The 24,594-nt window shown below is 37.1% G+C and overlaps 1 protein-coding gene across 5 annotated transcripts in view; it reads right to left on the bottom strand.

Moving 5' to 3' along the window:
* The window catches only part of LOC310894120 (uncharacterized protein), a 150,986-nt gene that overhangs the window by 68,564 nt on the left and 57,828 nt on the right, over window positions 1–24,594 (bottom strand). For 4 of the 5 annotated variants that reach the window (XR_014579573.1, XR_014579574.1, XR_014579577.1 and 1 more), the window contains one exon: window positions 21,157–23,327. The exons of the other annotated variant lie outside the window; for it this stretch is intronic. The gene's annotated coding sequence lies outside the window, so the exon portion shown is untranslated. Of the gene's footprint in view, window positions 1–21,156; window positions 23,328–24,594 lie in introns of those variants that run through there. 5 annotated transcript variants of the gene reach the window in all.

The following is a 24,594-nucleotide window of genomic DNA, read 5'->3' as shown; positions in this document are numbered from 1 at the left end:
GACTGCCTAGGGTAGTGGTGGAGTCCCAATGCCTGGAGGTATTCAAAAGATATGTGGATGTGGTAGTAAGGGACATGGTTTAGTGATGGCACTCAGTAGGTCAAGTTGATTGTTGGACTTTATGATCTTGAAGGTCCTTTCCAATTTAGGTGATCCCATGATTCTGTGATTGTTGTATATGATTGTTGAGCATGTACATACATTGCGTATGTGTGCTTGTTTCCATATTATGCTTGAGCTTGGTTCTTGTTCTTCCTTTCTAGACAGAGACACTCAGAATCTCCAGCCTAGCAGATTCAGTGTGCAAAGGTTAAGGTACATGCTTCCTTCTGTCACTCACTGAACACTTATTTGTATATGTGTTAAGTCAGTACACACTCAAAAATCAAAGATTTTGAATTAGTTGTCAATAAAATACTGTTTGTCCTTCTCTGTGAAAAGTGAGAGTATAAATATCAACAGAACTGGGTGAACTTTTTGTTCATTGTGATATTTTGTTCAGTTGTCTGTCTTAAAAAAATGCATCCATTATTTTTTTTGGGTCATAAAACAACAGAGCAGAACTCTTTTTTTTTTGTTTGTTTATACAAACCACGCATTCAAGAAATGAGCTTAAATTGATAGCTCTGGTACTTCTCTGCTTCTGCTGTTAAATGTTAACTAACATTTCTTTGACTGAAGCAACTGAAGCAATCTCTAGCTTTATTTGATTGTTTTTCTTTAACAAGTCTTTAGTAAAAACAGGTATACGATACTATATGTATATGTATGGATACATAAGTATGTAGGTATGTAAGTGTATGTTTCAGTCTCTGGAATGGTTCTGCTTCAGATAATTTTGTTATGTACAAAATGTCAAAAGATTATAATTATTGAGATCGTATCCTGTTAATGTAGCCATGGTTTCAGTCCCTAATATTATTTTTTTTTCTTTTAGATCATGATATAATAATTCAATTCCTTGAGTTCTAACTTTCTTCTATTCATTACCACCCAGAATCTTTTGCCTATCAGGACCACTGTGGAGAGGCAAGGGCATAGGTGTGCTGCTGGTCCTCTATGCAGATGTGAAAAGAAGAAAACAGTCAGAGAAATTACTTCAGCCTGGAGATTTGAGTAGCAGTTTCATAGCAGTTTGGTTTAGTGTTTGTTGTTGTAGTTGTTGTTGTTATTTTTTGTTTTTAATCAATATTTTACTGTATTTCCTTTTTTTTTCCCTTAAGGGCTAGAACCTTGCGTTCATACAGCACTTCACACAGTGGGACCTTGATCCTGACTGGGACCTCTGAGTGCTACCATTATACAAATAATAATAAAATGAAGCAGAACAAAACAGGAGCCCTATGGGCTAGTTTTTAATGCCACTATCTCTTCTACACCAAAATTAAGCCATTTGAAAGATAATACCAAGGAGAGTTTTGTTGTTGTTGTTATTGTTTTGGTTTTGTTTTTTATTTTGATAGATTGTACCTTTTCATAACACACATCTTGAAATGAGTGCATGACTCATTTTCAAAAAGAAATGATAACACTAGATTCATTTGGTTTTACTAGGCAGGCTGTTAAAAATACATTGTTTGGTGGCATTCTATTTCTCCTGGACAAATAGCATTTTTAAAAGGGATTTAAAGCTATGAGAAAATGCTTACTTTTTAATTGCTATTATCCTATTATTTTAACAAATGTAGTCTGTTAAGCAAATCCACATAGAAAAAAAAAATGCTTAATACCACAAAAACAGATCGAGCTAAGTTTATGAAATTTACAGATTACCTAAAATGCTAGGAGTTAATTACAGTCTGCTTTCCCTGGCATGTCAGCCTGATTAAATTTGGAGTTCCAAGATGAATTGGCCCAAATTCATTAGTGTTCCCCGGGTGCATATGTTGGTCAAGGTCAAGCGAAGCACATTGACTGTAGTGTTAGTCAGGAGGGGGAAGGGTTTCTAAAGAAGGTGGACTCTTAAAAGGTCTGGGGTTGCAGCAAGAAACTTTGATACTTTTTAACTTAATAAATCTTGACAGCCTAATCATGGCTAAGCCTTTGCAGTGTTATTGGTACAGATGGCAAAGCTAGACATATTTAAAGAGATCTCAGCAGCTAGTGGCAGGAGAGCATTGAATCCAAATGCACTGTTGGGCTCTCAGAGAAAGTGCAAGAAGGGAGGATAAAAAGCAACACAGCATTTCCATCTCTTGACATCTCCAACAGCCTCAGATACAAAATATGATAAGGCTCCTGCTGAGCTAATAAGCCCAACAAATGTCTGTGTCCGTGAAGTAGATGAAGTGGGATCAAGTAGTTGGGGGCTGCTGTATGAAAATAAGCCAGCACCCAGGGTATAATGGCACTGTAGAAAGCTGCAAGGTCAGGCTGATGACAGAAACACTGGATAAGTAGAGACCCCATCAGTAAAACAGGTTTGCCTGCTGGATCTGAGCCACATAACTATTAAACTAACTATTAAAAAAATGCCTATGTTTTAGAAAACTCATCTAGTTTAGTAAATAAAAGGACAGGATTTGGTTTTGTTGTATGAAAAGCTGGAATGGTTTGCTACTTATTGCCATATAGATTGTATGATGAATTGTTTCTCTGCAAAATATTACATCAAAACAAACCTGAGAAGGGGATTTGACTGCAAACTAAAGGAGATTTTTAAAGTAAGCAGTAATAACAGATGAGCCACAAGCCTGCTGGCTGTTACACTGTTCTTCTCTTAATTTCTTATATATATATATATATATTTATATATAAAAGGTATATATAAATACCTCAAGTATACCTTTATTCATCTCATTCTTAAATGGAGCACTGTGTGTCCCAATAAAATAATTTAAGCTGAAATCATGCTGGAAACATGAGTGTGATAAATGCAGCTCTTCGCAATTACAAAGAAAAATATAGACCTATCTTGCCGAAAATACCATTAAAATAATAATTAGGCAGTGCTTGAAATTTCAGGAATGGGTCAAGTTGTTATATCAAATTTTAAAGCTTCATATTATTTTAGTGTTACTTGTAAAGGTTTGTTCAAAAAGTACAGAATGTTACAAACGCCATGTGCATTTGTTTATTACATTTGCGAGAAGATGTGAAAAATCTGACAGAAGGCCACAAAGGTCATACCTATAATTCCCTTTAATTTAACCATGCGATGTTTCAAATTTATGCAAACATAATTATTGTCAAATTTCAGTGTGTTATACATGTGCTACTGAAGCCAATACAAGCCAGATCTGGTCCTATGAGTAACAACAACAATAGAAAAATAAATCAGTAGTGATAGATGATGAATATTTATGATTGTTTCCCTCTTACCATTTTAATCATTTACAGATATTTTCAGTTTTCACCCAGTAGAAGTACACCTGAATGCAGTGCCTCCCCTGAAACCTTAAGGAGGACGCATAATAATAAGGCAAGCAGCCCCCTTCCCTCCACTCAGGACTGGGTCATGTATCATATTCTCAGGCTTGCATTGGGATGCAGAGCCACGCCAATCAGCAGGCTCTCAGACAGGCACAGTGTCTCCAGAATCTCAACTGTGGCCCGTGGAGAAGTGCTTTGGCTGCTCTAGCCCTAGAGGCCACATCGTGTGCTCCTGGCCACCACCAGCCAGATCGGCCATGTGGAGTGGAGGGAACAGCAATGTGTCGTGGGACGCTCCGAGGCTTGTCCCCACTGCTATTCTGTTTGACCCTTCTGCGATGGTGCAAACTGCAGAAGCACCTTCTGTTAGTCCCCACATTCTCCAATGCTTTTTATTTCGCTTAGGTTTGTAGGTGGCTGCCACTCACTTTAACAGCAAATGTCTCCCTCCTGTCCTTTCACTCCAATCTTACATACATGACAGTATTTCTTCTGTCCTGCCAAGCATCCCAGTCTATATCTTCCCATTTATCACACAAACATCTCAGCACCATTTTTCTGTGCCACACCTCCCAATCAGCAAAAAAGCCGGAAGCAACAGTGTATTTAAAGTACCCTGCGAGAGCACTCTCATTGCCTGATGGTTAAGAAGACAAAGTATGGGAGCTGGGGAGTAAAGAAGTAAGAAAAGGTTGAATATCCTTTGTACTATGCCCAGTATAAAATGGGTCCCTGAGCAAAAATATGGGGCTAGAAACCAAATTGTATATAAAACATAATGCCTGGTGTCAGAAGAGAGACTTAGAGCTTGTCCTTATGTATTCTCTCTAAATGAAAACTATAAAAATCTACTCCTATCTTACACGGGTCAGAAAATACACCATTTTTATGCCCTTCTAAATGTTTTCCTAGTGCACCAAAAACGCTAGGAAGCAGCCAGCAGTGAATGGGATGGAAAAATGCATGTATATAAGCAACACAGCTTTGCACCAAATTTAAAATGGGGTGTTATGCAATGCAAATGAAGTGACCCCAGTCCAAGGGCTAGGCTTTCAGAGTGAAAGTGATACAGATATTAATGAAACACCAGTTATCGAATAACTGACTATTGCTGTTTTATGTTGTTTGGAGAGGCAGACTCATTTCACCTTTTCAGCTGAACCAAACAATTAAACATAGAGGGTACCACCGTAAAAAATAAATGCATAAAATAAAGAATCAGCATTTAACTGCATTGTGGGTAATCTGGTCCATCACAAAGCTGCACAGGTAACGTGAGCTGTAAAGAAGAGCCATGTTCTGGCTTAGGTCAAATGGAAGGAAGGAGCTCCTGACAAGGATAGAGAACAAAAACAGAAAGGCAAGGGCCAGTTTGCTAGACAGGTCCTTTGTATAGTTGAAAATGTTGCTAGTACTGACTAGTTACTTAGATATGCCTGGATTTTTGCTGTGATTGGTGACTGTTCCTGTAGGTTTAGTGGATCTATTTATCATGTTGAAAAGCTTGGCTTGTTCATAGAATCAGAGAATCGTTAAGGTTGGAAGAGACCTTCAAGATCATCTGGTCCAACCATCACACTACTACCAATGTCACCCACTAAACCATGTCCCTAAGTGCCAGGTCCAACCTTTCCTTGAACACCCCCAGGGACGGTGAAGCCACCACGTCCCTGGGCAACCCATTCCAATGCCTGACTACTCTTTCTGAGAATAAATGTCTCCTAATTTCTAACCTAAAACTCCCTTGGCACAACTTGAGGCCATTCCCTCTAGTCCTATCACTAGTTACCTGTGAGAAGAAGCCGACACCCAGCTCCCTACAACTTCCTTTCAGGTAGTTGTAAAGAGCAATAATGTGTTCCTGGAGCCTCCTCTTCCCCAGACTAAACAACCCCAATTCCCTCAGCTGCTCCTCAGAGGACTTGTGTTCCAGGCCCTTCACCAGCTTCATAGCCCTTCTCTGGATATGCTCCAGTCCAAAACTGAACACAATACTCAAGATACGGCCTCACCAGAGCAGAGTACAGGGGAACAGTCACCTCACTGATCCTGCTGGCTACACTATTCCTGACACAAGCCAAGATGCCATTCCTAAAGGTTTTCACCTGCCTTTTCTGGTCACTGAGTCTCTAGATAGATCATTTTTGGTAGATGATTGCATTCTAGACTCAGTGTAGCTCTTCAAGATTCACAAGGCTGAACCATTCAGACAGCAACACACAAGTTTAGCACGGCTGAGGGCTGATCCACTTCATCTAAGTGCTAATACTAGTGTTTTTTGGTTTTTGTTTGTTTTTTTTTAATATATACTGAGGACATTATCTTTGTAAGGAGGAATGTGAGGAACAGAAAAGGGAGGAGGATTTCTTACAAAAAGTTCTTAATCAGTGACTTTTTAGAAATTATGGTTTGAATTGGGAAAAAAAATGCAAAACCTTCATTCCTGTAACTTATTAGTATTTTCAAAAAAATAATAATAATAAAAATAATTTTCTATACAACATATACCCAGTAGCTGTGGTTTCTCACTTCTGTCAGAACAGAGATTGAACTTGGAAAAAGTCAGAGGAAGAATAATTTAGGAATGATTTGTGGTCAGCTGTGACAGAGTATGTTAACGGTTGTTCTATCCATGAAGCATGTGCTTGCGGGATGTGGAAAACTGTATTTTTAAGAATTACCTGGAGGTACTTAAAAAAAATGAAAAGAAAGATTTAGCAGTTGGCACAGACACCTAAATAACAGTTGCGAATTTCTTCCTAAATGACAGGTTTTTAGGAAAAAAAAAAAAAAAAAGGATGGATCTACTCTCATTTTATAGAAGTATTTTTCTTAAAACTTGTTAAAGGGTAGATAGAATTGCATTAATAAGATCTTAATATTATTAATATTATTGGGTATACTCTTGCAGAAATAATTTGTTACCTACCTTCCTTCATCTTTTTAGCAGCAGTTAAGTTATAAAATGAAGTCAGTCATTTCCTTTTTAGGAATATTTCTGAATTATTTTAATATAATTCTAAAGAAACAATTTCTTAATGTCTTGCTCAGCGTAGTACTTTAGTTTACCTAGGCCTTTTGTGCTGCAGGGATTTAGGAAGATTAAAACAATCTTCATCTCTTGTTGTGCCGTGGATTTAAGGACCAGAAGACCTGAAATGCCAGGGTGTATTACACATTCCGTGCAGCCAGTGGTCAAGGGTAGGCTCTGCTTGTTAATGTGCATTGCCCAGGTGAATAAGTGAATTGTATGTGGGAAAGAGGAGAATGTACATTCTTCTAGAAAGTGAAGAAATGGGTTGGAGGTTCCTAGGATGCTATTAAATCCTATGACTGAGGAAAAGGAATATCCTTTTTGTCTCAAATTCATAAATTACAGAATCATCATAGAATTGTTTGGGTTGGAAGGGACCTTAAAGATCATCTAATTCCAACCCCCTTGCCATGGGCAGGGACACCTTCCACTAGAGTTAAAGGAAATGAGGATCTGCTGTAATGCTAACTTGGGGCTGAGAACCACACGTGTGAGCTAACTGCTCTGCTGCAGAGAGATGTAAGAGTGGCATCACCATGCAACAAGTGCAACAAAATAGTGCAGGTGACTAACCCAAATGCCATCAAATGCATTAACCAAATAAAAATACAGAGACTACTTTACTTGCTACCAGCTCATCACAAAATTTTTAACCAGAGTAGAATTTTCAAGCCATACTTTCTAATTATCTATCTCTAGAAAAACATTGATTTCTTCTGCATACATCCAGAGAGATACACCCCATTAAAGAAATTTGGCTAATCTCAAAGAAAATCTGACAAAAAAAAAATCAGTTACATACTAAAAGCTTCACTAAAACGATTGCAAAATAAGCAATATACATTCCATTGAAAAGAATTCATTTGAATGCATTCACCAAAGGGAAATCATAGTTAACCAACCTGATTGCCTTCTGTGATGGGACAACTGGCTGGATAGATGAGGAGAGAGCAGTGGATATTTTCTACCCGGACTTCAGCAAGGTTTTTGGCACTGTCTCCCATGATATGCTTTTAGGGAAGCTCAGGAAGTGTGGGCTAGATGAGTGGACAGTGAGGTGGATTGAGATTTGTCTGAACAGCAGGCATCAGAGGGTTGTGATCAGTCTACCACTGGCCACCAAAAGAGAAGAGTTTGGCCCCATCCTCTTTACATTGTCCCCTCAGGTATTTGTAGAGGTTGGTAAGATTCCCTCTCAATCTCCTCTTCTCTGGGCTAAACAGGCCCAGATTGCTTAGTCTTTTCTCATAAGACAGATGCTCCAATCCTTTAATCATCTTTGTAGCTCTATGCTGGACCCTCTCTAGAAGTTCTACGTCCCTCTTGTACAGGGGAGCCCAGAACTACAAACAAGATTCCAGGTGTGTCCTCACCAGAGCTGAGTAGAGGGGGAGGATCACTTCTCTCCACCTGCTGTCCACACTCCTCCTGAGGCTAGGATCCCACTGGCCTTCTTGGCCACAAGAGCACACTGCTGGCTCATGGCTAACTTGTTGTCCACCATGAAGAGTACCTCCTCAGCAATTTTTCTGATGATACAAAACTGGGAGAGTGGCTGATACCCCAGAGTGCTGCCATTCAGAAGGATCTCAGCATGCTGAAGAAATGAGCAGAGAAGAACCTCTTGAAATTCAACAAAGGCAAGTGCATGGTCCTGAACCTGTGGAGGAATAACCCCATGTTCTAGAACAGAATGGGGCTTGACTTGCAGGAAAGTAACTCTGCAGAGAGGGACCTGGGGTTCCTGGTGGATAACAAGTTGATCATGACCCAGCAGTGTGGTCTTGTGGCCAAGGGATCCTGGGCTATATTAGGAAGAGCATTACCAGCAGGTCAAGGAGGTAATCCTCACCTTCTGCTCAGCCCTGGTGAGGCCACACCTGGAGTATTATGTCTAGTTCTGGTTTCCCCAGTACATGAGAAACGTGGACATACTGGAGTGAGTCCAGAGAAGGGCTACTAAAATAATTAAAGGACTGGAACATCTCTCATATGAGGAAAGACTGAGGGAGCTGGGCCTGACCAGCCTGGAAAATTGAATTCTCAGGCAGATCTGATCAATGTGTGCAAGTTTCTGAAGGGAGGGTGCCAGGAGGATGGGGCCGGAGTCTTTTCAGTGGAGCCCAGTGATAGGATGAGAGGCAACAGACACAAACTGCAACACAGGAAGTTCTACCTTAACATCAGGAAGCACTTTCTTGTTGTGTGGGTGACTGAGCAGTGGAACAGGTTGCCCTGGGAGGCTGTGGAGCCTCCTACCTTGGAGATATTCAAAAGCTTCCTGAACACAGTCATGGGTAATGTGCTTTAGGGGACCCTGCTTCAGCAGAGAGGTTGGACTAGATGATCTTTCATGCTCCCTTCCAACCTCAACCATTCTGTGATTCTGTGAATAACTGTAGAAATGGCTGAGTGTAAATGAAAACACAGTAGAAGAGGATTTTGTTTTAATCACAAATACTTAATCTAGCTATTAATTTAAAGGTACATAGATTTTGAAACAATAGATAAGAATAACATAGGATTAGTTATATAATACAGTTATTTTAACGTATGGAATATATATGGATTAATAGATAACTAAAATGTAATTTATATATATAATATAAAGAATATTAATATCTGCAGTGTAATTCATATATATGAGTATATAGAGTGTAACTACTAATATACATTTAAACCTCAGAAATATAAAATGCCAGGAGTATTTTGACTGTGACTTTAATTTTTTTTTTTCATTGCATCACAGTAAATGTTTCCAGTCCTTTTCCATTATATTTTTTTTTCTCCTTGGAAGAAGTCTGTCTCTCACAGAACAAAGGAAATGATAGATGTGAGCTTCTATGATTGCTGAGAAGGCAGAAACAGTAATGACACTCAGAAAATTCTCTTCAGTTCAGAAATCATATCTAGTACATTAGAAACATTCAAGGTGCTGTACAGAGAGCTATGTGCAAAATTCTGGCTTTCCCTAGATACTTGGTTTGTTTTTAAAGCAAATTAAATAAAACATATCAAATGAGAACTTTTGTATCTAAAATATATGCAATGTAGGATAATTGAATTTCTGTGGGCTTTATTGTTATTTTAATTTGTTATTATTGAGGCACAACAGACATAGAGTATCAGATAAGAATTGTATGTCTTTGTTACTAATGCAGTATGTAAGAGGCAATACGTACTACCACCTGAATGACTAAGAAATACAGGATTTGAAGGTTAATTGACTCACTGACACCTGAGATTGGATTTGTCCCAAACTTTTCATAAGTACAGAGACTTTTGTATAGATACATACGTGAGTTTATATGTCTGTGACCTAATTCTGACTTTCCTCCACCTTCAGCTGAGAGGAAAGCTACTCTGAAAGAGTTGTGACAAAAATGCAGCAGAGGAGAGAGCTGGCGGTGAAAAGCAGAGTTTCTCTAAAAGCGAGGTGCGTTTTTTAAGTCTTTTGCTTAAGCTGTGTGTATATATTTCTGGTTTTGCATAAAATTTTAAATGGAGGTGAAAACATCTGTAATGCCCATCATTTCCCCGTCTATTTGCAAGAAATATAAGGTCTGTGTGTTTATGTACTAGAATCGGTCAAAATTTGTATTCTAGTATATAAAATCCTTCCCATTTGTCCACAGAAATTCAAAATTTGACAAAGATGTGAAACACTCTGATTTTTTGCTAGAAAGTTGAGATTTAAGTTTACTGTGTTAGAACTGTGCTCAGTGTGGTCATTGAATACTAATCAGCCTACAGTATGCAGCAGGAACCATGTGTCCAGAGTCTTTCCCAATTACCACTACTCTGGCAAGTACCCACCTCTCTGTTCATTCCCATCCTTCTCTTAATAAACTTTGCTGGTTGCATCCATCTGCAGTCAGTAGAAACAATAGGCCTGAGAGAGATGTTCTAAGCAGAGTAACCACATATATTGTATAATTGCTTAAACAATGTCCAGAGCTTGACTGATAGAATTAATTTATTTTTTTGTTAGCTTTGGCTTAGGGTTGTAATTTTTTATAATATTTACTAATGTGCTAACTGTAGATTTTTTTGTGCTTCTATTTAAATCAATACAAAGGTCACACTGACTTCAGTAAAAGCAATTTTGAATTTTGGATTATTGTTTTTTATTCTGCAACAGATATTCATTACTTTTTTCAGTTCCTCATGTAACTTAGTACCTTCCTGAAAATAAAAATGTTGTAACTATTTTTCCTGCACCTATGCTTTTAGTTAGGCAGTAAAGCACATTTTCTACATATCATGGTTACACATTGCCCTGTAGTTTGAAAGTGCTTTTATTTCTTCTTTCCTATCCATATCAGATATTTGTCTAAAGGAAACAATACGTTAAAAGCTATATATATATTTAAACTTTTTAAGGTAAATCAAAAGATGAAAACTAGGATTTTTTTTTAATTCTATTTCTCTATCAGGGCTGATTCAAGCTGTTAAATTCTTATTGGCATTAAAATGTACTTTCAAAGGAAAAAAAAATATATTAAATGTGAGCTGTTTAGATTAGTTCAGGCATTTTGTCCATCACATCATGATTGGTGACCAACAGCTTGCTCAACTATACTCATGAAAGACTGCTAAAGTCTTGACAATACTGTTTGATCTAGGTAAATGTTAGCATATCACAGCTAGTTGTGAATGGTTGCAGTGAGATAACTCTCTACTATGACCCACACTTTAATTAATGTTGCAGAGAAGCCTCACTTTTGATGTATGTCAACATATTCCCCAGATTATTTTTTTGCAATTTTTATTGTTAGTTTAATTTTCTTGTTTATTTGAATTAAAGAGAAAACATTTGGTTTTCATAGCAGTATATGCAAATGTTTTGAATCACTGCAATTTGACCTTCTGTAGTTTACAAGCTGTGCTGGCAAAGCCTGTCTTTCTTTCAGCTGCAACAACTGATATATTGCATTGTCTGTGGTTGCTTGGTCCTGATGCTGAAGCCAATTAGTTTTTTTTTGGAGCCTTTGTTCAAACTGTTGTAAAGTTGTTTTGGTACTTCTTGAATCAAAGTTGTTAATATCTTAAAGTATTCCCTTGCTATTTGATATATTTCTACTCTCCCGATACAGCTTAATACGTGTGCTAACAACTACTCTGAATTAATTTTCAAATATGTACCACTTGCTACTTATTTAGATTTTCTTTCTATCAGTTAACTTTGGATACATACTTATAATGGCCTAGTATTTCCAGGGACAAGGAGAATTATCTATTGGCAACCTTGTGACTAGGCATTTCACAGCTAGAGCTGAAAGGTTTAGATGGTATAAAAGCACTCTTCAGGGTAAAGTTGATGAATTGTAGTAATCCTGACTGGTGTCAGGACAAAGGAGTCTCTCTAATTGAGCATGGCTGGAGAATCAGTAAGGGGTAGTATTAGTTAACTGGCCTAAAATGAAACTTTCAATAGGCCATCCCTCCCCCTCACAAAGAAAATGAATTGGAGCATTAAAGCCACCCCCCCACATCATCTCTTATCAAAGACCTCCATCTCTTGCTCGTATACTATATAGCCTGCTCCATAGGCTCTGGTGCCAACACTGCTGTTTCCTCCATTACATTGTGCTATGCAAAATTAACTGTTCTTGTAAATGGAGGCAACTTTTACGGCAATGCAGCTTTACCTCTGTAAACCACTGGAGAATCATATGAATAGTAAGTTGTTAAAGAGAATTAGAGAGACATCTGCATTATTTTTATGAATACCAATTGTAGAGCTCAGGAATTTATTTTGTTGATCTTATCCTGCCTGGCTGGATAGTTCCAAGAAAACGTTTAAGGAATATTTAAAGTAGACAAACAATGGTGAACAAAATTAGTTATTAGATAGATTATGAAGAATCCTAGAGAACCTGAAAACTCTTACCTGTATTCCCTATACCAGGCTATTAACAGAAACCAGACAAGGTTAACAAGGTTTTGTCATCCCAGCCCAAATCAGGGATCAAAGAGGACAGTACTCTATTAAAGTCTCTAGGAAATGGTAGAGGTAGCAGCAGCTGAAGAAAACTGCCAGAGAAAGACGTATTTGGTTTCACAAAAGCTGGACATACTTCTTATCTATGAATTAGGTGAACCAGCTGAGTGGAATTATCAATGGCATACAAATAAAAAAATTACAGTGGTTGAATTGTAAGGGCATAAATCTCTTGCTGTTTCATCCAGTCTCTGTGCAGCTTTGAGCAAATAAATAATGCTTCGTTCTAAATGAGCTGTTTTAGATCACTTGAAGCTATCTAGAAAAGTAACTTGAATTCTGAAAAAGTATTAGTGTGTCTTGCATCCACATGTAAATGCCCTAGTTCCCTTCAGGAATGTTATGCTGACATGGATTGCCAGAAATCCTGGCAATCTGTGCTGCTGTCTGGGTGTAAAAAAATAGCCACAGCTCAAGCCCTTAGCAGGTGCATCTCCTAATTACATGGTGTTTGCTCCAAAACCAGTTGCAGCCAAAAATGGTGCCAGAACTGGGCCAAATCATTTAATTCTGCCTATGCCTGTCTTTATCTCCTGACAGTCCTTTCCTTTGACATAATCTATTAAAAGCTGAAACTAAAAATACAGAAGGTGTCTTGTTGAAAATCTTTTTTTAATGGACAGGCATATAAGACCTCATATCCCAAAGAAGAGCCGTTACTATATCAGCAAGCAAATTCATGTGAAAATAACAATTCTGGTCCATTTGAATCCCTGGTATGCTTTCTGGAGGCATAGCACACCTTCAAAATGTCAATAGAGATCTCTGAGAACACAGTACAAAAATTAACTTATAAGTAGGAATGGAAGTGAAAGGTGTCTTTTGAAAGTTAGCTAAGGGCCTGTAGAGGTAGTTGCTCAAATTGTTTTGGAACTGTATCTGTGGTATGATAGCCTTAGACCTTTTTAATGATTTTCCTCCAGTTAAGCAAAGATTTAACTGAATGGGCATAACATAAGCACTGAAAAGCTGTTAGCCATATAGATGTTTACTGCACTGTCACCACTATGATGCGGATATATTTCTGTGGCCTCAGAAGAAGGAAAAAATCCTGGAAGTGGAAGGCATATCCATAAGAACACATTTTTAGTCAGTATTTGAACATACATGTGTAGGGCAAGATTTTTTTCTGGTTGGGAAAGCAATTGAGGCTGCTATGGTGACACAGTAGGGAAATTCAGGGTCTGAAATCCAGAAATACAGTCTCTGAGTGTTTGAATTTACAATTTCTAGTTTAAAGAGATGTAAAGAAAGTTAACACTGAGATATTTATATTCAGAGGAATACCAGTGCCCACTCTAAGTGGACTAACTGCTAAAGTATAGAGCCTCCTGCTCCAGTACTCCCTCCTCTTCTACCTCTAAACTTAAAATAAGTTATATAGTGAGGTAGCCATTGGTAGGAGAGACCATTATGCCATCTAATTTTGAGAAGTGGAGCATGTATTCAAGTTCCTGCCTCAAATCATGCAGAAGAAAGATGTAAGCCTGAAGCCTAGATAAATGACCATGCAATATGCGGCATGAATTATTCTTGATTACTAGTAAACTACTGCAGCCTTTAGTTTCAACTACAGCTGCAGGATTATTGCCATCACCTTGTTATTTCTCCACTAGTATGGCTAGACCAACCAAAATATTATGACATTTCAATGAAATTTACCATATTATTTAATATACCCAGAGTACTATCCTTGTACTTGTGAAATTTGTATTTCGCTGAGTACTTTGAGAAGCTGTGGTATCACTTCCCCACTACTGCAAATGTTCTTGTAATTCTTCATTTCCAAATTGTCTTTGTTTTTGTTTAAAAAGCAACTAAAATACCTCATGTGCTGCTCCCCCTCCTAAATATCTTGTTTCTGAAGAGGTGTTTGTCACCACTGTCACGTTAAATACCTGTACAAAATCTTGACTCCACATGTGCTGAAACTTCATCATTCTTCATATCCCCAGGTTTTCCATAATGCATTCTCTTCTCATTTCTCCTCTCACCTCTTATTCAGTTCTTCAGACTTTGGCATGTGTGTGTAGAACACTATCATCTGACTTCTTCCATATATGGAGATATTGTAAGGAGATACATGAACTCTTCATAATAATTATTAAACAATTATACTAACACCTCATATTGTTACAATAAAAATAGTAACAGTTTTCGTTCTTGTTCTTAGATCCAACTTGGTGGGCTGGACAGTTTTCTCTGTTTTGTTGTTTGATTGTTTGTCTTGGTTTTTTTGGTTGTGTTTGTTTGGGTTTTCTTTTGTTTTAAGTTTAAGGAAGAGATCCACGCCTACTCCGTCATATAGCACAACCCTAGTACTAGGGCTTGAGCAAAGAAAACGTTTCACCTTGAAAAAGAAGACCTTTGACCTTTTTTGTCTACCAGGAAAAGCCCAGGATTAATGTGAGAAGGAATATTCTGGTGTGAAACAAGGTCCAAGTCTTGGAGACCAAGGGCGACCTCTGGTCAACCATAGAATTTCATTGCTCCCTTAGTAGGTACACATTCCAAGACCATTTTATGTAGGTCCTCCTGGCTAGCCTGATGTAATGTTAAAGTCTTCCTATGCCTTGTTCCTGGTTCTTGGAACTCTTCATGTGGCAATTTGGGGGATTGTTCCCATGGATCCTACTAATGCTCTTCAACGCCCAGTTCAAAGGGAGATTTTTAGTGCCCAACCCTATATAAGAATGATAACGACAGCTGTATTAATCCATAACCATCCACAGAATCTGCTTCATTCAGAACCTGAGTTTAAGGGGTCAGTACCATTTCAGATGACTTCTGATTTCAGTAGATGGAGCCAAGAGCCTCACAGCAACATCTGGGTGCAAAATTAAGGCTGATGTGATTGAACCACATAACTGTGGAGCTGAGTTGGAGAGCAGACTGGTGCACTAGATCACCAAGTGAACTACTGGCTATGAAGGATTTTGTGGCAAGGTCTTGTACTAGAAATGAGCAGGGGCTTGGCATGTGCCAGATGCTCGGATGAGCGCCTTATGAAAACATACATGATCACAACCTGTCATCAATTACAGTGTGAGAGTTTAGGCTCCAAAAAGACTAAGCTAGTTAGTACTTGGTTAGCACCCTAATGCTTTAAACCTCCTCTCAATCTTGAACATATCACCCTGATATTCGGTGCCAGAAAAATAAAAATGTGTGACTGTGATTTTGGATTCTTGTACACATCCCACTGCACAGTCAGGCACGGTGCACTAAATTTAAGTAGAATATGAAGCAAGGGTTCTCTCAACAAAGTAGGCATTTCTGATTCTTTTATCCAAAAAACATACAGTGAAACTGAAAAAGAAGAAGGGAAGGGAAGGGAAGGGAAGGGAAGGGAAGGGAAGGGAAGGGAAGGGAAGGGAAGGGAAGGGAAGGGAAGGGAAGGGAAGGGAAGGGAAGGGAAGGGAAGGGAAGGGAAGGGAAGGGAAGGGAAGGGAAGGGAAGGGAAGGGAAGGGAAAGGAAAGGAAAGGAAAGGAAAGGAAAGGAAAGGAAAGGAAAGGAAAGGAAAGGAAAGGAAAGGAAAGGAAAGGAAAGGAAAGGAAAGGAAAGGAAAGGAAAGGAAAGGAAAGGAAAGGAAAGGAAAGGAAAGGAAAGGAAAGGAAAGGAAAGGAAAGGAAAGGAAAGGAAAGGAAAGGAAAGAGGAAAGGAAAGGAAAACGCAGAGAAGAGCAATAAAACTAATCAGAGTTATAGAAAGGCTTCCACACCTTAGAAATCATAAAAATATCATCATAGAATGGTTTGAGATGGAAGGGACATTAAGGATCATCTAGTTCCAACATCCCCTGCCATTGGTGAAAAATAATTAATCTAGGGCACTGCAGCGTGGGGAAAATAAATACAATACAATACAATAACAAAGAACATGAATTAAGGGAGCAACATATGAGTGTTTATAAAATCTTTAACCACCCTTGAGAATGCACATAGAGAATTATTGATTCCTGTTCTTTTCCATGCAAGAATATGGGATACTAGATGAAAGAAATGGCTGTCAAGTTCAAAACAAAGAAAAAGAGATACTTCTGAATGCAATGCGTAGCTAATCTGTGAAACTCATCGCTATATGCTGCAGATGTTTTAAAATGTCTCATGTTCAATTTTGCTGAGAAAAAAATGAATATACACAACTCTTATTCAAGAAGTCTTAATTACAGTTTACTAGAGACTGGACAAATATGGGAAATAGTATTACATGCTTGCCTGGTTCTTATCCTTTCCGCTGGTAACTGCTAGAGGACATTTTCACAGACAGAATATGAGACTAGCTAGACCTTTGGTTTGAATCATTATGGCTGTTCTTATTTTCTTATGATTTTAAACTGCATTTTATTCCAGAAGTTCCCAGGCTGCAATACTAACTCCAGCTTTGGTCTAAGTGATTACACAGGTGGTACTTCAGTAGACAGTAGCATGGGAACAATGGTATAGGAGTGTCAAATTTGGGCTGGGAACAACTGCACTAGGATCATCAAACCCAGAAGTTTATAATATATTACTAGGATTCAGTTGCCTGCTATGCATTTAATCTCTGGTTTGGATTATAAATTAAACTGGAATTTGAATAAAAGTTGTGGCCAGAGGCCTTTAACCATGCTGATAGCTGTCACAAGGCTTCTTTTGAGCCACAAGGCACAAAGTAGAAGGGTTGCGCTATTTTTGATTGAACACAGAATTATTTTTCAAACTCCCTTTCTAAAACCATTTAAGTTTCATTTGTGGCTTGGCTCTTCCATAAACTCTTTGTTCATTAGACTTCTAGTTGCTTCTGTTGAAAACAGAGATACTTTCAAGTGAAATGTTTTAAGGAGGTTTAGAAAATGTTTTGGTATGAATTTTAAAAGTAATGGATATTCCCTTGATTTATATTATTGTATCATATATGTAAAAGTGAAAAAAAATGCTTTTAATTGCCTTTGTTGTTATTGTTGTTGTTAGTAAATTTCTAACTTCACAGTGTGTGTATGGAATGTTGATCTGATCTGGAAATGAGGGTCAGTTTTCAGCGCAGATGAATTATTTAGAAAAAATACAACGTAACATTTAGAAAAAGATGGATGAAATAGAATTTTGCTAAGTATAGTATTGAAGAAATGAAGTATAGAATGGTTACAGAAATAAGTATAGTAGTTGACATTAGATACAGGATAAGGACAGTGTCATCAAATAAAGCCATTATTTAGATTTTCAAATTTATTAGATTTTTTTAACTGTTAGCAATTAATATGTACTATTATGACTTTAAATTGATAAACACTTTTTAGAAAAAATATATAACAAATGTCTACATTAATCAAAGTAAATCAAGCTATATTAATGCAAGTTCTTTTAATGGTGAAAGATACTACATTTGTAAACACTTTTGTCTTTTTACATGTTTAAATAGATTTTCTGTTCTTTGAATAGTTAAATGTTTAAGACTGACAAAATAGTCATAGTCTGCAACCTACATAGGAAAAGTCTTTGATTACAGTAAAATTGCACAAAAAAAATGTCATTAAAAGGCATTGGACAGACATAAAACCTAACCTTTTGAGCTGAAGAATACTTAATATTCTCTTCATGATCATGCAAGGGGAAATTCTTTGCTATGGAATAGCTATTTTCCTGTTAAGCAGGCTATTTCATCAATGATTTATTCCTGAGATGTAATAGGTCGTTTAAAATGGTGGTTTAAAAGTTAGGCCTTTTTTGTTTAATTTTCTCACAGGCAGTTGGTAATTATCATGGTCCTGCAGTTTCTCTGGAATGCTGTGGAGGGTCAAATGCCAATGGAACCCTGCTTTATAGGGTAATTAAGACAGTAGACATGGTTATTAAATACATCGTGCTAAACTAAACTGGAATGCTGTGAAATAAAATCCAAAATCATAAATAAAACGTGGGTATTCTAGTGAAAAAAAAAATAATAATAAAGGCACCCTACAATCATATTTGCAGTAAACAGCTCTGGCTGAATTGTGTCTGAAATTCTGCCATTTTAAGTATCTGCGGACTTGCTAGATGTTTCAGGAATATTTTAAAACTAAAAATAAGTGCAAATGTGCTCTATATGTGTTTTGTGTGCCCAGAAATCTAGTACAGTAATCAAAATTCAACCTCATAGTGCTCAGTGTATCTAAAGAATGTGAAAATACTCCACAATGAATAGAACCTTCTGTATTCATAATTACCATGCAGCATGTGCTGGAAAATATGTACTAAAATAGGATGATGGATGTAGGTTTAATGTGAATAACAAATGAAGTTTGGAGAATCCTTTAGAAAATACCATAGGATGCTAGCCTTTTTTTAAGAGCTTACCAGGTACTGTAGCTGTTTCATTTGTGCCTATCTGAAAATTTTATGTTTGCAATATGCTTTAGGCCACATATAGATACAAATCTGTGCATCTTATATGCAGAAGAGGGTGGCAAAGACTAAATGCTTGATCAACATAGGTAATGCTAAGCAATATGAAAGTTGAAATATTAAAATCTGTAAGATATCACCCTCAGAATATGCAGCAAACTTGTCTTTATATTTTTTCCATACCAAAAAGATAGGGTAATACAATATCTTCCTAGAAAAATTGTGATGAGTACACAAAAACAGTGGGAAATTCACTTTGGAAAATCAGTCCAATGTAAAACAAAGTCCCTAGAACACATAACACAATTTGTACATGTGATCTGAAATTGTATTCTCTTTGTTTAAAGTCTGGAAAATGAAATATGTAAGTTTACTGGCAAATTCATTGCATCACCAGAAAAAGAGAAAGAACTGTCTCCACCCTCAAAGAGAAAAAAATAAAATAAAAAAGAAAGGAAAAAGAAAATATATATTTCCAATTCTAGCTGTAAAACTGGAAGCCAAAATGTGTAGTTGGCAGGCACAGAGCCAGCTGACTTTAGATCACTAGCCTTTCCATCAGATCAGTCTTCCTACTTCCACATGGAACACATTTTAAGTTAACAATGTGTAGTTTGGCAAAGGAATTGTTTTTCTTTGGCATAGAGCAGTTGTCTCATTTCTTAAAAAAAAAAAAATATTTTCTGCTTTATATATACAATGCGTGTCGACATTCGTTTGAACTTTAAAAACAGTTGTTACATCAAAAAAAAAATTGTATTCTATTGTTTGGGTTTTTTTTCTGTATATGCAGATAGAAATTATGGAAATTTATTGTTAATTCATCTGTATACTGGCTTGTGTAATTCATCCAGTTTCTAATGTTTACTTAAATACTCATGTAAATGCCTATAAAAATGTTGATTAAGCTACTTGACCACAGACACTCAGAAAACAGGCCTCCTTCCTTAAGACAGTAATTTAAGTAAATCTCAGTTGATATCAGAGTATTTACAGTGTGGCCATAGACTCTAAGACAAACTCAGATTAAATCTGATCATTTTGCTCTTACTCCAAAACCTGGCCATTTCAACCAGATGTATTTATAGCCTGAAAAAGCAGTGGAATGGAATGCTACTCATTCAGACATTTGCAGTTGATTTATTCATTCCTGGTTACTTCCACTGAAAACTCCGAAAAGCAGAAATGCAAATTTTCAGACATTGGTTCCACATGAAATGGGACAGACCACTGCACCAGCTACTGTTGTGAGACCAGATAGAGCTACTGCTGCCTACACATAAAGAGAGCCATTAAGGAGAAGTTGTTTATTTCTGCTTCTGCAGAAATCATAAACACCAGCCATGAGCCTGACAGCACAAGCTGTGCTGCAGTAAATTCTAGTACTTTGCTGGCCATTCTAAGCTGCCCAGTAAAAGTTACTGTAGCTAAATCCCATATACATTTCACGAAATAATCCTGCTCAGAAGATGGTATCATATTCATGCACAGCAGGGTGTGCAAATGCCTATAAATCAAAATGTAGAATCTGAAATATCTATTAAAAAAATCTTTTCAAATTTAACCATGACCCTTTGCCAGACAATAGACCTTCATATGCTTTGCAGCTTAGCAGACACCAAGGAATTTTGTTTGGAAGTGATAGCTACTGTCTATGTAATATTTAGGACCTATTCATGGATCATCTGGCAGAAAATAAAAGGGTTTCCTCCTCTAACATATGCTAAAGAAGGATGTGGTCCTGTGCCTGCTCCTCCTCTTCTGACTTTTTGCAAATAGCACAACATAAGAGACAGTTGTTTCTGGCTGCCCTGCTGCCTGTCATGGCTGTCAAGTGAAATCCCATGAATTATTGCTCTTCCAGATGTAAGAGATTTCCAGGCTGCCTTAAACTGCCTGTGGTTTGTGGTACTGGAGAGGAGTGAAACGAGATTAAACTTCATCTCATCAGTGCAATCTGAAAAGATCACACAGAGGACTAATAATCACAGCTTTTTCATTCCAGAGCTGGACCCAAGAGCTGTGTGTTTTTGTTTCAGGGCTGTGTCACATTAAGCTTGTTGGAAGACATTGATTAAGGTCAAACAATGTTTGAAGATCAAAAATATTTTTTTTTACTCTGTGTTGCTGCATACATTTTGCATTCTTCAAAAAGTGTCATGCATTATTTTTACCCGGCTGAAACTGAAAACACTATGAACTGAGTTCTGTAATTCTGAGATGTCAGCATTTCTTAGCACAAACTTATGAAAGACAGAAAACGAAAATGCTCACCTAAAATTATGTATCTAATGCTATACGGCTTCCCCTATAATTCAGAGGGAATAGTCACCCCCCCAAAAAAGTACTCGTCACTTCAGTTTGATGATCAATCTCCGTCTTTGTGATTTTCAAAACTTTTTTTTTTTTTAATATATATATATATATATTTATGGTTTGTTAATGCCAGCCAGGATGGTGTCTGGACCTTTGAATTTAATTTAAATGTTTTGTATTAGTAAAGAAGTCTTATTCCTACACTGTTGAGTTACACGTTTTTCAAAGTGCTCAGCTATAAGCCTCCATAGATTAAAAAATAACTGCAGGTTCAAAATGGAAGGTAGAAATTTAAATAAAGGTTTTCGTGATTGTTTCCAGAATTGTTCTTTAATTGCATTATGTGCATTTCAAGCATTTACTGGTTAATTTCCAAGATAAGTATGAGGTATGCATGTATGTATGCCTCTTTGAGGTATGTATATCTCTATATATACGTGTGTATGTATGTACTTAGAGAGTGGCATAGAAATATAATGCCCATAATACCTGCAAACTATGATTTAAATAATAGCTGTAACATAAAATAACATAATGCTTTAAAACCTAAGTATAGAAAAATGATTACTGTCACAACTCATTTTTTTAATGAAATGAAGAGGAGAAATGGAGAGGCCCCTGACGTTTCACTTCAGCCCTATTAGCAAAATATTAATTATAGATAAGAAAAATAGGTTGCCCAAAAAACACCTGGAAATAATTGACAAATGTATGTGACTTAGATCAGAACGTAATTGCCCTGATTTGACCTATGTAGCTTTTTTTGAAAACTGACGTAGCTTGTTTAAGTAATAGTGTTGGCTACCAGATGTAAAACCTCCCAAGCTAGCTTCCTTTTCCATCTGAGCTCAGGAATATCACAAAGGCTTTCTAATGTGAGGGGATACCAGTAAAACAGTGATGAAAACCATAGGTAGGAGTATCTGCAAGTGGCTCACATGAAACCATTTATTGCTTTTCATGCATGTGTATTAAACCATAGTGGAAAGGAACCTTTCATTGAAAATGCATTACTTATTTGACACTGTTTTTCCTCAGTCTTTTTTTTTTTTTTTTTTTTTGCTATGGGATGTGAGTGAAACATTGCAGCTGAAAAAATGATCATCATACTTGAGATAGGCTCACAGAATCTTTTCGTACGTTCTGTGTGAAGTTGTCTTGAACTGAAACCTCTGCTCCTTAAGGATTAAGGGATTGAAAAGCAAAGACTGAAGCTGCTGTAATTTAAACCCAGTCATTCTCTAGCACAAAGGTGCAAAATGGACTAAGCCAATCTGCTTCTTTTCTAGTTCAGCTAAGAAATAGTTTTACCTTTTGAAAGTTTTGTACTATTAACATTCCAGAGATGTCATTATCTTAAAAGGAAATTTATTCTCTCTTGATTTTTTAACCTGAGATCAGAGCTGTGAGACAAGCAATAGGTGGACATGGTTTCAAATTGCAGTTTATGGCATTTCTGAAAAATTCCATCCGTGTGATGTATAGATAAATCATAAAGATAAATTTAATCAATGTATGCCACTGAGGTGGGTTTTCTTGTTTATAAAAATATCTTGTCTCCAGAAATACTTGCAGAGCAGTTTTTTATTGCTATTTTAAAAATGGTTTTATATTACTAAAGAGTCATAAAAAGTATCAAATGAAACAAACTTAGTTCCAAGGACTGCAAGAGAAAAGGGAGCATTATGTTATATTGCAGATAATTAATACATTCACCAGACAGAAGAAATCCAGTTAATTACTGGGTGCATGTTAACTGATTGCAGGTTCTGAGTTTCAGTAACAAAATGAACTGAATTCACATTTCAGACTGTTGGTTTCTTTTTAAAGTTTGTCACAAAGACACAGTACATAATTCTAATCAAAACAAATCAAAAGTTATTTTTTAACAAATATTCCCAATGGAAGTGCACTATATCCAGCAGAAAACGAAGCCCCAACATTGTGGTTTGGGCACTGCCATGCCACGGTCGGGACCTGTCTTTGATTACTGGCTCTAATGTTCTTCTCATAGACGAGCCCTCCCCGCAGAGGGTCTGATGCTCAGTTTGCGAGAAGAGGGCAGCTCTGGGGGCTGGGGAGTTCAGCAGCTTGGAGTGGTTCCTTTGGAAATGGCACTGGTGGGGGTGGAGGAGGGTTGCCCCACCAGTGTATCGGCTTCTGTGAAGCGGAGCCTTATGCAGAGATAAATAAGGAAGCCATGGTGCTCTGGAAATCTGGAGACGTTTCTTTTCCCTGGGGGAAAATACATAAATATGTGCTCTTAAAATACATGTAGAAATTTACTACCTATAGAAGTAAAAGTAGACCTTAGAATTACTCAAATCTAGTTTGAGCTACATTGCATAGTTTCCATTTGGGTGAGGAAGAGTCACATAAGTGGTTACATGTTTGTATTTGTAAATCATCTTCTGTCACTGATTTAAAACTGTGACCCGCTGTTTATCCATATGTTTGATGTGGGGCTGGCAACCAGCAATAATACGAGCTTTCCAGCACTTCCCATTTATAACTTCAAAGCCTAACCTGGAGGACCACCCTCTCTAGAGACAGAAGCAATTCATTTTCCATATTCAGTGTGCTTCTCCTGAGAGGAAAAAAACTGCCAGTCATGCCAAATTGTGTTGAATGATACAAGGTAAAGCTAGTTTTATCACATGGGCAGCTGACACAAAACTCTTTCACTTATCTTAGGTTGGATGGGAACTGGGTTCAGAGATGAAAGGTCAGTTCTTTATCCACTAAGCCCTCCAGATATTCCAAAATCCCCAGTACATTACAAATTTGAACAGTTTAAGCTCTCTTAAATAAAAGAATCTCTTCTTGAGGTAAAGTATACAGTGTATATAGATACAGAGCAGGAGAAACATGTGAAAGGTCACGGATGTGACCTTTTAACGTCAATAGTTTTATTTATTGACAAGAAGTCCAGTTTAAAGGGCTTAATGAAAAAGCAAGACAGGAATCAAGGAATCTTATAAACTGCCTAAATTTGACTGATTATAAATTTTACTGCATGCCTCAGAAATTGCAATTGCTATGAATATTTTCTGGGGCTTATTCTTAGCAGAGGAAGCAGCTTCAGAAATCAACAGCATACTAGTTACACTGGCAATCCAAAAAAAAAAAGTTATTAAATTTTCCTAATACAGACTAAGGCAATTAAAGTGGTGTTTTTATTTTCATTATTATTTTCTTCCCTGTTGCTTATGTTTTCTGTTATACCACTTATGAAAAAAAAAAAAAAGTTTGAATCTGAACACACTTTTAAGGCTCACTCCCATTCAAATCAGTGGAGAAAACCCTGATGGTAGGATACTCATAAAGCCTCTCTAATCTACTGTATTTTATTTTAATAAAAATAAAAGTTGTTTAAGCCATAGTTATTTAAGCCTACATCAGAGATGTTCAGTTTGTATGTGCATTGTTGTAATTTATATTACCTTTATGATAAATGTTTTTCCTTTATGATAAATGTATAAGCCAAAAATACTGGTGAGCA

The sequence above is a fragment of the Anser anser genome, assembly GCF_964211835.1.
Source record: "Anser anser genome assembly, chromosome: 2".
Classification (NCBI taxonomy): Eukaryota; Metazoa; Chordata; class Aves; order Anseriformes; family Anatidae; genus Anser; species Anser anser.
The sequence above is the reverse complement of the archived record's forward strand: the minus strand, read 5'-3'. Positions and strand labels throughout refer to the sequence as shown.